Source organism: Pongo pygmaeus, chromosome 8, assembly GCF_028885625.2.
Source record: "Pongo pygmaeus isolate AG05252 chromosome 8, NHGRI_mPonPyg2-v2.0_pri, whole genome shotgun sequence".
Classification (NCBI taxonomy): Eukaryota; Metazoa; Chordata; class Mammalia; order Primates; family Hominidae; genus Pongo; species Pongo pygmaeus.
The window spans coordinates 101,494,743-101,500,742 of NC_072381.2; positions in this window are offsets into that span (position 1 = coordinate 101,494,743).

Below are 6,000 nucleotides of genomic sequence, written 5' to 3' on the forward strand. Positions count from 1 at the left end.
CATGTGCACAACGTGCAGGTTTGTTACGTATGTATACGTGTGCCATGTTGGTTTATTGCACCCATTAACTCGTCATTTACATTAGGTATTTCTCCTAATGCTATCCCTCCCCCATTCCCCCACCCCACAATAGGCCCCAGTGTATGATGTTCCCTGCCTGTGTCCAAGTGTTCTCATTGTTCACTTCCCACCTATGAGTGAGAACATGCGGTGTTAGGTTTTCTGTCCTTGTGATAGTTTGCTCAGAATGATGGGTTCCATCTTCATCCATGTCCCTACAAAGGACATGAACTCATCCTTTTTTATGGCTGCATAGTATTCCTTGGTGTATATGTGCCACATTTTCTTAATCCAGTCTATCATTGATGGACATTTGGGTTGGTTCCACGTCTTTGCTATTGTGAATAGTGCCGCAATAAACATACATGTGCATGTGTCTTTCTAGCAGCATGATTTATAATTCTTTGGGTAGATACCCAGTAATGGGATGGCTGGGACAAATGGTATTTCTAGTTCTAGATCCTTGAGGAATCGCCACACTGTCTTCCACAATGGTTGAACTAGTTTACAGTCCCGCCAACCGTGTAAAAGTGTTCCTATTTCTCCACATCCTCTCCAGCACCTGTTGTTTCCTGACTTTTTAATGATCGCCATTCTAACTGGTGTGAGGTGGTATGTCATTGTGGTTTTGATTTGCATTTCTCTGATGGCCAGTGATGATGAGCATTTTTTCACGTGTCTGTTGGCTGCATAAATGTCTTCTTTTGAGAAGTGTCTGTTCATATCCTTCACCCACTTTTTGATGGGGTTGTTTGATTTTTTCTTGTAAATTTGTTTAAGTTATTTGTAGATTCTGGATATTAGCCCTTTGTCAGATGGATAGATTGCAAAAATTTTCTCCCATTCTGTAGGTTGCCTGTTCACTCTGATGGTAGTTTCTTTTGCTGTGCAGAAGCTCTTTAGTTTAATTAGATCCCATTTGTCAATTTTGGCTTTTGTTGCCATTGCTTTTGGTGTTTTAGACATGAAGTCCTTGCCCATGCCTATGTCCTGAATGGTATTGCCTAGGTTTTCTTCTAGGGCTTTTATGGTTTTAGGTCTAACATTTAAGTCTTTAATCCATCTTGAATGAATTTTTGTATAAGGTGTAAGGAAGGGATCCAGTTTCAGCTTTCTACATACGGCTAGCCAGTTTTCCCAGCACCATTAAATAGGGAATCCTTTCCCCATTTCTTGTTTTTGTCAGGTTTGTCAAAGATCACATGGTTGTAGATGTGTGATGTTATTTCTGAGGCCTCTATTCTGTTCCATTGGTCTATCTGTTTTGGTACCAGTACAATGCCATTTTGGTTACTGTAGCCTTGTAGTATAGTTTGAAGTCAGGTAGCATGATGCCTCCAGCTTTGTTCTTTTTGCTTAGGACTGTCTTGGCAATGTGGGTTCTTTTTTGGTTCCATATGAACTTTAAAATAGTTTTTCCAGTTCTGTGAAGAAAGTCAGTGGTAGCTTGATGGGGATGGCATTGAATCTATAAATTACCTTGGGTAGTATGGCCATTTTCATGATATTGATTCTTCCTATCCGTGAGCATGGAATGCTCTTCCATTTGTTTGTGTCCTCTTTTATTTCGTTGAGCAGTGGTTTGTAGTTCTCCTTGAAGAGGTCCTTCACATCCCTTGTAAGTTGGATTCCTAGGTATTTTATTCTCTTTGAAGCAGTTGTGAATGGGAGTTCACTCATGATTTGACTCTCTGTTTGTCTGTTATTGGTGTATAGGAATGCTTGTGATTTTTGCACATTGATTTTGTATCCTGAGACATTGCTGAAGTTGCTTATCAGCTTAAGGAGATTTTGGGCTGAGACAATGGGGTTTTCTAAACATACAATCATGTCATCTGCAAACAGGGACAGTTAGACTTCCTAATTTCCTAATTGAATACCCTGTATTTCTTTGTCTTGCCTGATTGCCCTGGCCAGAACTTCCAACACTATGTTGAATAGGAGTGGTGAGAAAGAGGGCATCCCTGTCTTGTGCCAGTTTTCAAAGGGAATGCTTCCAGTTTTTGCCCATTCAGTATGATGGTGGCTGTGGGTTTTTCATAAATAGCTCTTATTATTTTGAGATACGTCCCATCAATACCTAGTTTATTGAGAGTTTTTAGCATGAAGGCTGTTGAATTTTGTTGCAAGCCTTTCTGCATCTATTGAGATAATTATGTGATTTTTGTCTTTTGTTCTGTTTATGTGATGGATTATGTTTACCGATTTGCGTATGTTGAACCAGCCTTGCATCCCACGTATGAAGCCAACTTGATCATGGTGGATAAGCTTTTTGATGTGCTGCTGGATTCAGTTTGCCAGTATTTTATTGAGGATTTTTGCATTGATATTCATCAAGAATATTGCTCTAAATTTCTTTTTGTTGTGTCTCTGCCAGGCTTTGGTATCAGGATGATGCTGGCCTCATAAAAAGTGTTAGGGAGGATTCCCTCTTTTTCTATTGATTGGAATAGTTTCAGAAGGAATGGTACCACCTCCTCTTTGTACCTCCGGTAGAATTCAGCTGTGAATCTGTCTGGTCCTGGACTTTTTTTGGTTGGTAGGCTATTAATTATTGCCTCAATTTCAGAGCCTGTTATTTGTCTATTCGGGGATTCACTTCTTCCTGGTTTAGTCTTGGGAGGGTATATGTGTCCAGGAATTTATCCATTTCTTCTAGATTTTCTAGTTTATTTGTGTAGCGGTTTTTATAGTATTCTCTGATGGTAGTTTGTATTTCTGTGGGATCGGTGGTGATATCCCCTTTATCATTTTTTATTGCATCTGTTTGATTCTTCTCTCTTTTCTTCTTTATTAGTCTTGCTAGTGTTCTATCAATTTTGTTGATCTTTTCAAAAAAACAGCTCCTGGATTCATTGATTTTTTGAAGGTTTTTTTGTGTCTCTATCTCCTTCAGTTCTGCTCTGATCTTAGTTATTTCTTGCCTTCTGCTAGCTTTTGAATATGTTTGCTCTTGCTTCTCTAGTTCTTTTAATTGTGATGTTAGGGTGTCAATTTTAGATCTTTCCTGCTTTCTCTTGTGGGCATTTAGTGCTATAAATTTCCCTCTACGCACTGCTTTAAATGTGTCACAGAGATTCTGGTACTTTGTGTCTTTGTTCTCATTCATTTCAAAGAACATCTTTATTTCTGCCTTCATTTTGTTATTTACCCAGTGGTCATTCAGGAGCAGGTTGTTCAGTTTCCATGTAGTTGAGCGGTTTTGAATGAGTTTCTTAATCCTGAGTTCTAATTTGATTGCACTGTGGTCTGAGAGACAGTTTGTTGTGATTTCTGTTCTTCTGCATTTGCTGAGGAGTGCTATACTTCCAACTATGTGGTCAATTTTGGAATAAGTGCGATGTGGTGATGAGAATAATGTATATTCTGTTTATTTGGGGTGGAGAGTTCTGTAGATGTCTATTAGGTCTGCTTGGTGCAGAGCTGAGTTCAAATCCTGGATATCCTTGTTAACCTTCTGTCTCATTGATCTGTCTAATATTGACAATGGGGTGTTAAATTCTCCCATTATTATTGTTGGGTATCTAAGTCTCTTTGTAGGTCTTTAAGGACTTGCTTTGTGAATCTGGGTGCTCCTGTATTGGGTGCATATATATTTAGGATAGTTAGCTCTTCTTGTTGAATTCATCCCTTTACCATTATGTAATGGCCTTTTTTGTCTCTTTTGATCTTTGTTGGTTTAAAGTCTGTTTTATCAGACTAGGATTGCATTTTTTGCTTCCCATTTGCTTGGTAGATCTTCCTCCATCCCTTTATTTTGAGCCTATGTGTGTCTCTGCACGTGAGATGGGTCTCCTGAATACAGCACACTGATGGGTCTTGACTCTTTATCCAATTTACCAGTCTGTGTCTTTTAATTGGGGCATTTAGCCCATTTACATTTAAGGTTAATATTGTTATGTGTGAATTTGATCCTGTCATTATGATGTTAGCTGGTTATTTTGCCCATTAATTGATGCAGTTTCTTCCTAGCATCGATGGTCTTTACAATTTGGCATGATTTTGCAGTGGCTGGTACTGGTTGTTCCTTTCCATGTTTAGTGCTTCCTTCAGGAGCTCTTGTAAGGCAGGGCTGGTGGTGACAAAGTCTCTCAGCATGTGCTTGTCTGTAAAGGATTTTATTTCTCCTTCACTTATGAAGCTTAGTTTGGCTGGATATGAAATTCTGGGTTGAAAATTCTTTTCTTTAAGAATGTTGAATATCAGCCCCCACTCTCTTCTGGCTTGTAGAGTTTCTGCTGAGAGATCTGCAGTTTGTCTGATGGGCATCCCTTTGTGGGTAACCCGACCTTTCTCTCTGGCTGCCCTTAATATTTTTTCCTTCATTTCAACCTTGGTGAATGTGACAATTATGTGTCTTGGGGTTGCTCTTCTTGAGGAGTATCTTTGTGGCATTCTGTGTATTTCCTGAATTTGAATGTTGGCCTGCCTTGCTAGGTTGGGGAAGTTCTCCTGGATAATATCCTGAAGAGTGTTTTCCAGCTTGGTTCCATTCTCCATGTCACTTTCAGGTACACCAATAAAATGTAGATTTGGTCTTTTCACGTAGTCCCATATTTCTTAGAGGCTTTGTTCATTTCTTTTTACTCTTTTTTCTCTATACTTCTCTTCTCACTTCATTTCATTCATTTCATCTTCAATCACTGATACCCTTTCTTCCCTTGATTGAATCAGCTACTGAAGCCTGTTCATGTGTCACGTAGTTCTCATGCCATGGTTTTCAGCTCCATCAGGTCATTTAAGGTCTTCTCTACACTGTTTATTCTAGTTAGCCATTCATCTAATCTTTTTTCAAGGTTTTTAGCTTCCTTGTGATGGGTTCGAACATCCTCCTTTAGCTCGGAGAAGTTTGTTATTACTGACCTTCTGAAGCCTACTTCTGTCAGTTCATCATAGTCATTCTCCATCCAGCTTTGTCCCGTTGCTGGCGAGGAGAGGAGCTGCAATCCTTTGGTGGAGAAGAGGCGCTCTGGCTTTCAAAATTTTCAGCTTTTCTGCTCTGGTTTCTCCCCATCTTTGTGGTTTTATCTACCTTTGGTCTTTGATGATGGTGACCTACAGATGGGGTTTTGGTGTGGATGTTCTTTTTGTTGATGCTGATGTTATTCCTTTCTGTTTGTTATTTTCCTTGAACAGTCAGGGCTCTCAGCTGCTGGTCTGCTGGAGTTTGCTGGAGGTCCACTCCAGACCCTGTTTGCCTGGGTATCGCCAGCAGAGGCTGCAGAACAGCAAATATTGCTGCCTGATCCTTCCTCTGGAAGCTTCGTCTCAGAGGGGCACCCGGCTGTATGAGGTGTCAGTCGGCCCCTACTGGGAGGTGTCTCCCAGTTAGGCTACATGGGGGATGTTTAAGTCTGCAGAAGTTTCTGCTGCCTTTTGTTCAGCTATGCCCTGCCCCCAGGGGTGGAGTCTACAGAAGCAGGCAGGCCTCCTTGAGCTGTGGTGGGTTCCACCCAGTTCGAGCTTCCAGGCTGCTTCATTTACCTATTCAAGCCTCAGCAATGGCAGACGCCCCTCCCCCAGCCAGGCTGCTGCCTTGCCGTTCAATCTCAGACTGCTGCACTAGCAGTGAGCAAGGCTCCGTGGGCGTGGGACCCGCTGAGCCAGGCGCCGGATATAATCTCCTGGTGTTCCATTTGCTAAGACCATTGGAAACGTGCACTATTTGGATGGCAGTGTCCCGATTTTCCTGGTACAGTCTGTCACAGCTTCCCTTGGCTGGCTAGGAAAGGGAAATCCCCTGACCCCTTGCACTTCCTGGGTGAGGCAATGCCCCAACTTGCTTTGGCTCGCCCTCCATGGGCTGCATTCCAACCAGTCCCAGTAAGATAAACCAGGTACCTCAATTGGAAATGCAGAAATCTCCTGTCTTCTGCATCGATCACACTGGGAGCTGCAGACCGGAGCTGTTCCTATTCGGCCATCTTGAAATGGACCAGC